The sequence below is a fragment of the Nannobrachium achirus genome (assembly GCF_963921795.1).
Source record: "Nannobrachium achirus genome assembly, chromosome: 19".
NCBI classification, from domain to species: domain Eukaryota; kingdom Metazoa; phylum Chordata; class Actinopteri; order Myctophiformes; family Myctophidae; genus Nannobrachium; species Nannobrachium achirus.
Genome location: NC_137826.1, coordinates 38328651 through 38338650, shown reverse-complemented (window position 1 = coordinate 38338650; position 10000 = coordinate 38328651). Strand labels below are relative to the sequence as shown.

General features: G+C 41.7%; 1 pseudogene across 1 annotated transcript in view; it reads left to right on the top strand.

The window, feature by feature from the left end:
- The window catches only part of LOC308304809 (dachshund homolog 2-like), a 68017-nt pseudogene that overhangs the window by 14544 nt on the left and 43473 nt on the right, over nucleotides 1-10000 (top strand). Inside the window, exon 2 of the transcript in view lies at nucleotides 9389-9498. The product of the transcript in view is annotated as a dachshund homolog 2-like (transcript). The remainder of the gene's footprint in view (nucleotides 1-9388; nucleotides 9499-10000) is intronic.

The following is a 10000-nucleotide window of genomic DNA, read 5'->3' as shown; positions in this document are numbered from 1 at the left end:
TTTACTCACTGAGCGAGTGTGTTTGTGTCTCACCGCGGCGCGGCCGCCGCTGATCCTAGTGGGAGCCCCTGCGGCAACCGCTGCTCATCTGAAGGGCCCCCTACTCAGTTATTTGTTATGTGAAAATCCTATGACGTCTATCACATCTGACATGATACATACAATCCCTTTCATGCCCATACATGGAGATCCCTGTCTCAGTCACACAGATATGGGCTGTCTTCCTTCATATATGGGCATTCCCATATGAAGTCCTGTTAGATATGGGTTTAATATTGATGACATCAGGGACCTCCATATATGGGCATAAAGGGAATCTGTTAGAGTGGTTCCCATGACATCACAACATCCAATACATGTTATGCCCATACATTGAGATCCCTGTCTGAACCAGCCACACCACTGTGATGTCACCTGTTTATGCCCATATATGAAGATCCCTGCTCTGAGTATCTGACTGTGATGTCACCTGTGATGTCACAGTGATGTGTCAGGGGAACCACATTATGAGGCGTTATCCCTGCGCTGAGCCTGTGATGTCACAGTGATGTGTCAGGGGAACCACAGTGTCAAGCGTGACGTACAGACAGACAGAGAGAGATACGTGGACAAGATGTGCCGGTTTCCATAGTTAACTGCGACCTACAGTCGCAATCATATTTTGTTTTGCAGAGTAGACTACTATCCAAGTTTCACCTTTTATGCCACAACACAACACACACAACGTAATACATTTTTTATTTGTGACCTTTGTTGTTTTATGCTTAGTTGTTTTATGCTGAGGTGGCATTTAGCGCTCGGTCAACCACACACACACACGTGCATGCATGTATGCATGTGTGCACACACAAACACACACGTGTGCACTTACACACACATTGACAAACACAAGCTAGCTCATATCACCAGTAAGACTCCCTAATCGGGAGATAAGCGACCGTTGGTCGCTTATCTCCACAAATATCACAACCTCCACCTCTCACGTCATACGGGCAGCCATAGTTACACCTGGAATGTTGAATCTACATATATTGAGATAACCTACGCATCACACAAAGTCTGACCTCACCAGCCCATACTTGGGCATGGACGACTTATATCTCCATATACGGAGATGGCCATATATGGAGATACGATGACATCACAGAGTCCACAGCTGATGATGTGGCGTGATGTCATACAATACACATGCCAAACTTTGCACACACACTCCTTGCCTGCCAATCCACAACCTCCACCTCTCACGTCATACGGGCAGCCATAGTTACACCTGGAATGTTGAATCTCCATATATGGAGATAACCTACGCATCACACAAAGTCTGACCTCACCAGCCCATACTTGGGCATGGACGACTTATATCTCCATATACGGAGATGGCCATATATGGAGATACGATGACATCACAGAGTCCACAGCTGATGATGTGTCGTGATGTCATACAATACACAAAAAAGCCCTATATAAAGGGGCAATTCTCACCAGGGAAGAGAGCATTCCCCACTAGCTGAGTATCTTAAGATGGTTGGATGTGATGATAAGCTATAAGCTTAGTTGATCCTGGCGATAAGGTCTGAGTCGAGGAATGCTCTCTTCCCTGGTGAGAATTGCCCCTTTATATAGGGCTTGTTTGTGTATTGTATGACATCACGCCACATCATCAGCTGTGGACTTAGTGAGATGTCATACTGATGTCAGCAGTGTGATGTCATACTGATGCGGAGATATACTGATGTCAGCAGTGTGATGTCATACTGATGCGGAGATATGAGCAGGGCAAAGGTGTGACGTGTGACGTGTGACCGACCGACCAGATACGATGACATCACGCCACATCATCAGCTGTGGACTCTGTGATGTCATCATACAATAAACAAACAAGCCCTATATACTGATGCAGAGATATGAGCAGGGCAAAGGTGTGACGTGTGACGTGTGACCGACCGACCGACCGACCGACCGACCGGATACGATGACATCACGCCACATCATCAGCTGTGGACTCTGTGATGTCATCATACAATAAACAAACAAGCCCTATATACTGATGCAGAGATATGAGCAGGGCAAAGGTGTGACGTGTGACGTGTGACCGACCGACCGACCGACCGACGGCCGGTGGAGGTTTTCATAGTAAACTGCTCCCTGACGGTCGCAAACACACTTAAACGTTTGTGTTTGTGTGTTCAATGCCAAAACAATTAGCCTCATCAAGAGCCACCCAAACTCATTTGCCAATAAATCCAATTATGTGCACAATTGTTTTTCACTGTATTAAACAAATACTGAACTTCTTAATTTCTGTATTCATTGCATGGCTGCATATTAATTCCAGCCTCTTTACATGTCAGATATTTAAACAGCAGAAGCCGCTTTGCATTGTAATTACAACCTCAGAAGAGTTTCGGTGCACACAGGACACGGGCCCGCGCTTTCAAAGTCATCACCGTTTTCTCTCCTGATATCACACGCTCATGTGTGCACCTCTTAAAACACCTCCCGGGGGACTCTGGCAGCCAACAAGAAAGGTTCCTAGGTGAAAGCGGGGGAAAGTGAGACAGAAGAGAGAATGAAAGAGAGACAGAGGTTGATAAAATAGATTTATTCATGATGCTAAAAAGACGATATTAAGCATTTTAATCAGGGAGGAGGAGGGGGGTGGAGGGGGGAGTAGAGGAGAGGAGAGGAGGAAAAAAGAGGAGAGGAGAAGACGAGAGAATGAGAGGAGAGGAGGAGGAGGAGGAGAGAAGAGTTGATGAATTATTGATGCGACACATACCTGGCAGACTGCTTAATCAGCAAACGTGCGGACACACACACACACACACACACACACACACACACACACACACACACACACACACACACACACACACACACACACACACACACACACACACACACACACACGCACTGAAGCAGAAGTGTCCCTTCCCATGGACAGCCACAGTAGACAGACAGACAGACAGACAGACAGACAGACACAGAGAGAGAGAGACAGACAGACAGACAGACAGACAGACAGATACATACAGTGGATAGATGGATGGATACTATAGCCACATAGATAAGATATATAGACGGTGGATAGACAGATAAATAGATTGCTTGATAGAGAGATAGAGTGAGGACAGAGGGAGAGAAAGGGGGTGATATAGAGATAGGGTTTGAAGGAAGAGAAAAAAATGTAGAAAATGCTGATGTAAGCAAACTGAGTTAAAAGCTCTCATACTTAAACTAAAAGCAACTTCAGAATGCAACGTTTGCTGAGCACTTAGACACACACACACACACACACACACTTTCCCTTTCCCACAAATGCTGACATCACACGCACGCACACACACGAGTGCGCGCGCGCACACACACACACACACACACACACACACACACACACACACACACACACGCACACACACACACACACACACACACACACACACACACACTGATATTGTGTCCCTCGTTGGTTGTGTTTGCTTTGTTTTGTGCGTTCGATACAACACTTCAGACGGCAAACGCTGTGATAAAAATACAAGCATTTATAGACAGAAAGAAAAGACAATAAGGATCAGACTTTTGGAGAGATGACGAAGCCACAGGGCTTCATAATAACCCACCTCAGCTCACAACAAAATAGAATCCCAGCCAGAATCAGCTTTGTTGTCACCATCACAGGTTTACAGGTACCAAACGGTTGGTGAAATGCGTTTTTTGTGCAAGCTTCATATATTTCCCAGCAAGCACGGTCAGGACCTGGACCAATCAGTGACATCTCGGTTGGGGCCAGATCAAGTCAAACCATATGACTAGTCAGATCTGGCCTGATTTCAACCAACATACCGTAAATCCTACCCACGAAAACGGACTTCCTGGATTAATCAGAGAGGGTCCGATCGAGGCCAGATAAATATAACTAGTCAGATATGTCCCTGAATATAACCTTACATTTCAACTAACATTACAAACATTAACAACAATCCTGTCGAACAAAAAAGTCCATATGACGTCGTGTGGGCTGTGGGCTGGCCTAGTTATGAACGTCACCTGAGTCACCGGAGGACGTTATCATAACGTCATCACGCCATTTGGCTTGCAGGGTTAGTTTTCTCCAGAAAGAGGGAGTGAAACTAATGAATGGACTTTGACATCAAGGTCCGTGGGCAAATCACAGCACATTTCTGAGCCTGATTATTCCGAAAACCCCAGACCACAGAAAATCCACTGAATGTTCAAAGTTCAGTGTGGACAGGCTCCTCCTGTCCACATGTTGAAGTGGCCTTGGGCAATACACTGAACCCCACATTAGGGCATTCACCAAATATTCGTGTTCACCGAAGTCGAATATTCGCTTATTTTTTAATAACATTATTATTGTTTTCTCTTTAAAAAATATAGAGTTTATAAAACATGGCTAGATAGGAAGTCATAAGAATGAGTTGTCAATGCCCTTGGTGGATGAATTTGTTAATGCTCTATACCAGGGGTTCTCAAACCTTTTTAGGCCGTGACCCCCAAAATAAACATATTTGAACTGGGGACCCCCACCCTGACAAGCATTGTAGGTATTACATTTAATGTGACTCGGTTCTGCAAATAAATAATTGTGAAAATAGCCGATCTACTTGCGAGGCGTTGTGAGCATGTAGATCTGCTTTTTTCACAATGTTCGCCTCTTACTTACTTAATATTTGACAGTTTGGCCAGTCCTGTCGAATATTCGACTATTCGAATACTTTGAGGTCGAATAATTCGAATACTAAAAATCACTATTCGTGAATGCCCTACCCCACATTGCCTCCAGTGAGTCGTTTGTTGTAAACTTTCCACCATTGGTGTGGGAAGTGAGAACGCTGGCGTTGACTGTTTGCCACTTCACCTCCCAATGTATCAATGAATGAACCATTGCAAAGCGCTTTGAGTACTTAGAAAGGCGCTATTTCAATTCATTATATTATTATTAGGACCATTCACCAAATCTGAAAACAGCACTATTTTAGCAGAATGCCATTGTTCGCCCCACACAGAATGGGGATGCAATAGGGGCTCAATTAAGCCAGGCTATATACTTCACATAGGGCTTAAGTGTTGTCATTACAATGACAGTAGCAGGTCTACGCTCACAACACGTCGCATCTGAATGGTTTGAATGAATGAATGGTTTATTATTTTGATTTGTTTACCACAAATCAAAACCCACACGTGTGGACTTACAACAATAAAAACCATCATCACAAATGTACATATCCAACCAACTCACACACAACATCCAATTCATGACCAAAAAAAAAGGAATAGGCTGACCCACAATGTTTATTCTTTGCTTATATCCTTCACAATCCTTAAAATGATTATACAGTTTATACAACACAATATATACAGTTGTTGGCAATTTTCGCAGATACTGTAATGCATGCCCAAAATAGGGAGGCCTAGTTTGAAAATACATTTACATTAGCAGCGAGTACTTCTCTTTGTGTCGGTTTGAATCCATGGACCTATACTTGCAGCGGTGGAAAAAGTACTCGCATATTTTACTAAGTAAAAGTATCAATAAAAGTCCCGAATTCAACATGTACTTGAGTAAAAGTATGAAAGTGTTGGCATCAAAATGTATTTAAAAGTACCAAAAGTAAAAGTACAAAATGTTTGAAAAATTGCAGATTTTCAATTAGCCTAGGTATAGAATAGGGCTAAAGTGGTTAATGTATGTTTTATAATATATTAATTTATATCTACAAAGTAACTTGTATAACTAAAGTTTTCAAATAAATGTAGGGGAGTAAAATTACAACCTTTCTCGTTTGAAAATAGCAGATTTTCAATTAGCCGAGGTATAAAATAGGGCTAAAGGGGTTAATATGTGCTATAATATTATAATTTATATGTGCATGTATACTAGTAACTAAATTGTTCAAATAAATGTAGAGGAGTAAAAGTACAATATTTCTCTCAGAGATGATTTATTGGAGTAGAAGTAAAAGTATTGGAAATTGGAGAAACACTCAAGTAAAGTACAAATATCTCAAAATTGTACTTAAGTAAATGTACTTAGTTACTTTACAGCACTTTTGAGCGGTATCACTCCTCCCTCCTGTCTCAATAGACTGACACCACACATCACTTGTGTTTACACGGAACACAACACATGATGACATCATGGAATAAACAACAATAACAGAGCTGGCATAATGAAACAACTCCTCCGCTGGTTGAGCAAGTAATTATAGACCTCTCCTTACACACACACGCACACGCACACACACACACACACACACACACACACACACACACACACACACACACACACACACACACACGCTTAATTTAATAGACACTTCTTTTATTCGTTTTCTTTTTTCAGAATGAATAAGACATCTTGCTGACAAAAAAAACTAACAGACTGTTTTAACAATGATCATGTTTTACATTTATAATTATTTGCCAAATATTGGAGTGCATAATTATTGGTAATTATGAAAGCTGAAAGGACAGGATGTCTCGCTCTTCTTCTGCGTGTGTGTGTGTGTGTGTGTGTGTGTGTGTGTGAGTGAGTGAGTGTGTGTGTGTGTGTGTGTGTGTGTGTGTGTGTGTGTGTGTGTGTGTGTGTGTGTGTGTGTGTGTGTGTGTGTGTGTGTGTGTGTGTGTGTGTGTGAGGCAGATGAGATGAATGAAGTTGTAATTATTATAATTAAGAACTCAAAAATTAATGATCTTTTCTTTGCCTCTAAACACATTGCTTTTCTTCCACATCCATTTCCTCTCTTCTCTTACATCTCCCACCTTCTCTCTTTGTCTCTCTCTGTCTGTCTCTCTCTCCCCCTCCTCTATTAAATGTCCCAGGTGAACCAGAAGATGGATAGTTTTATTCATTATTATTATTGAGTGCCTGTGTTTTTTTAGTTTTGTTTTTAATAGTAACTTTTCTTTGATTGTAAACTAATCACACTTATTCATTATCACGGGTGCAAAACATTTGCCCATGATATTTTTTTCCTTAAAATGTTCAAATTATAATATTAATTACGCCTATTTGGTCCCGTGGGGTAAATTCAGTGGTCTTGCTCAGGGACACGTCGACACATTGCCAGGGCCGGGATTTGAGCCTGGGACCTTCTGTTTCCCAGGCGGCCTGGTCCAACCAGGGAATCTCCCCCGTCAGGTGAAAAGAAGCGTCTTGGACTCCTCATGCACTGAGTGTAGTGCCCAGGATTACATTAGACAATAATGACACTGGGTGATTTATTAAATCCAAATGCTATATCGAGTCTGGAACTGCACCTCTCGAAATCCAAGTACGGAAGCTGTCATCTTTGTGGGCTTTATATGCCCCTGTTGATAGTAGTATTTTAGTACTGTACGAAGACAGGAAACAGAGAGAGAGAGAGAGAGGTGGGGAGCTGTCGGGATCAGGACTCGAACCTGTAATTCGCTGTCTGTCAGGCTACTTTGGAGCTTAGGTGCCCGGACCACTACACCAGCGATCCGGGCCACGAAAATATATTTTAAAATATCTTTAGATTTTATTTTAGAATTTCCATTTCTGCTAAGCAGCAAGCTGTTTTTTTATGTAAATGTTAATGCAAGTGTCAAATAAACTTGAATCCCGGTGTAGAAATACATGCCGTACGCCACATCTCCAGTATTCACTTGATTATGATTTCTTGTTTAGTGCCGAAAATAGCTGACCTCCAAGCTCACAACGCGTTTCACTGCAACGTGTTGTGAGCTTGGAGGTCGGCTATTTTCAATATTTTCAATAAAAGGCCCTTTTGGATGCTCTCCAGCATTCTCTGCACGTCCCTGCGCAACAACCCCAACAAATCCTTCAACTTCTCAGAGGTCTTAAGTCATTGGGGGCAATTTCCTTCTCCTCAGCTGGTACCTCCTGCGGAGAAGCAAGAGGTTCGCCTCCAGCTGCGTCCAGCGCGGCAGAATTAATCTCATGATCCCAGGTCAATACAGGCCTAGATTTTATGATTATGGATTCTCAACTGCTTTACATTAGAGAGTCCTGCCCTGTGGTGGTGTATTACATACTGTACTGTACTGTACTGTACTGTAAGGGCCAGAAAATCCTTGCCCAGAACAGAGAACCTGGAATCGGAAACAACGCCAACACCTTTTGGGGTCTGGCAGATTACATGGGTCGGGACCCATGTTTGGGATGCGGGCCAGTTTTTATGGGTCGCAACTAAATATTTTGCTTACTTAATTTAAAATATATATATACACTATATAATTATATACTGTATATATTTCATTTTAAAAAGTTTAAACAAATCACAACTTTTCTTCAATCAATCAATCAATTAATTCCAACATTTTTCGAAAGTATTTCATAAATAAAATCTAAATATCTAATACTTTAAGAAGTAGTGCAAATAGCGGATCCACAAGCTCACAATGTGGCACAAAGGGACACGTTGTGACCTTGTAGATCTGCTGTTTTCACTAGTTTGGGTCTCGGGCAAAAGTCTAATTTCTCTTTTGGGTCTTGAGCTAAAAGGTTTGTGTCCCACAGTAGTAGATTGTGGTTGTGCTGGAGTGGTGTGTATGAATGTGAAGATAGATAGCGATAGATAAAGGTTAAGCAAACATCCTCAAGCAATTCAGTTTTACTTTGAACTCCTATACACTCTCTCTCTCTCTCTCTCTCTCTCTCTCTCTCTCTCTCTCTCTCTCTCTCTCTCTCTCTCTCTCTCTCTCTCTCTCTCGTTGTTTTCATTCCTTCATCCATTCAGTTGTTTTGTTTTCCACAAAGGAGGGATTAAGAAAGGCTGAATAAAATATGCATGCATTTCACGCACACGCACGCACACACTCTCTTTCTCTCCAAATTCAATTCAATTCAAAGCGCCTTTATTGGCATGATAAAACATACGTTTACATTGCCAAAGCAAAAGTGGAACCAAACAATCAAGACAATTAAATGTATACCGTTAGTATGCACAATTAGATGGGAATAAAGAGATATCTAAACACAGCTGTGTTACATTTTCAACTTAGAGAAACTATACAGTATCTTACACGACCATAAGATTTGTGCATTTGCTGTCAGAAATAGTTACACATCCACACATGAAATGTTAGCTTGGGATAAACTTTAGGGATGGGGCGATATGAAAATGTCATGTCACGATTATTGTGACAAAATAAATCACATGCTTGCTTGTAGATCTACTATTTTTGAAAAACAAAACAAATGGGGGAGATGGGGACCTGCGGCCAAATACCGTACATATAATTTTGGGGGTCCTTGACATCCCTTTCTCTCTCCTCTCCCATCACTGGCAAATAATGGCTTTCACACCCCATGTATAACCCTCTCTCTCTCTCCCTCTCTCTCGCTCTCCCTCTCTCTGTCTCTCTATGTCTCTCTCTCCAGCTCTCGTCCCGGACGGCCTCCTAAGCGTGCGCTGGGCGTGGTGACTTCCATGGATGGCTCCAGGCTCCTCCCACATGGTCTGCTAAGCCCCGCCCTGCTGTCTCCAACTGGTGAGTCAAACCAAATACACACACATAGAATAGAATTATAACTTGCATCATGAAAATGACACTTTTAGAGACAAAACAATTAATAAAAACTCAAATCAATTGCACGGAAAAAGAGATAAAACACAGCCAACAGAAGAGAGATAGAAAGAGAGAGCCATTTGGTAAGTGGTCCATTTATGTAGCGCCTTTTAGAGCTGTCACCATTATGACATTTCACTTGACGGTTAATTGTCTTACAAATAATTTCTATTAACGATTTAATTGTGTGGCTTTTAGGCCTTGTAAAAAAAAGTTGCACAGGGAAGAAAAAACATAAATACACAAAGAAATGACTAATGTAAGAATAATGTAAGATAAATCTATAATGCCTCGTATTATGGACAAAACAAAATACACCATATTTAAGATTGTATACTCAAAATCTCTTAGAAAGTAGTGGAAATACCCACCACAATGCAACGCGTTGTGAGATTGTAGATCTGCTATTACTGAAAATATTTCA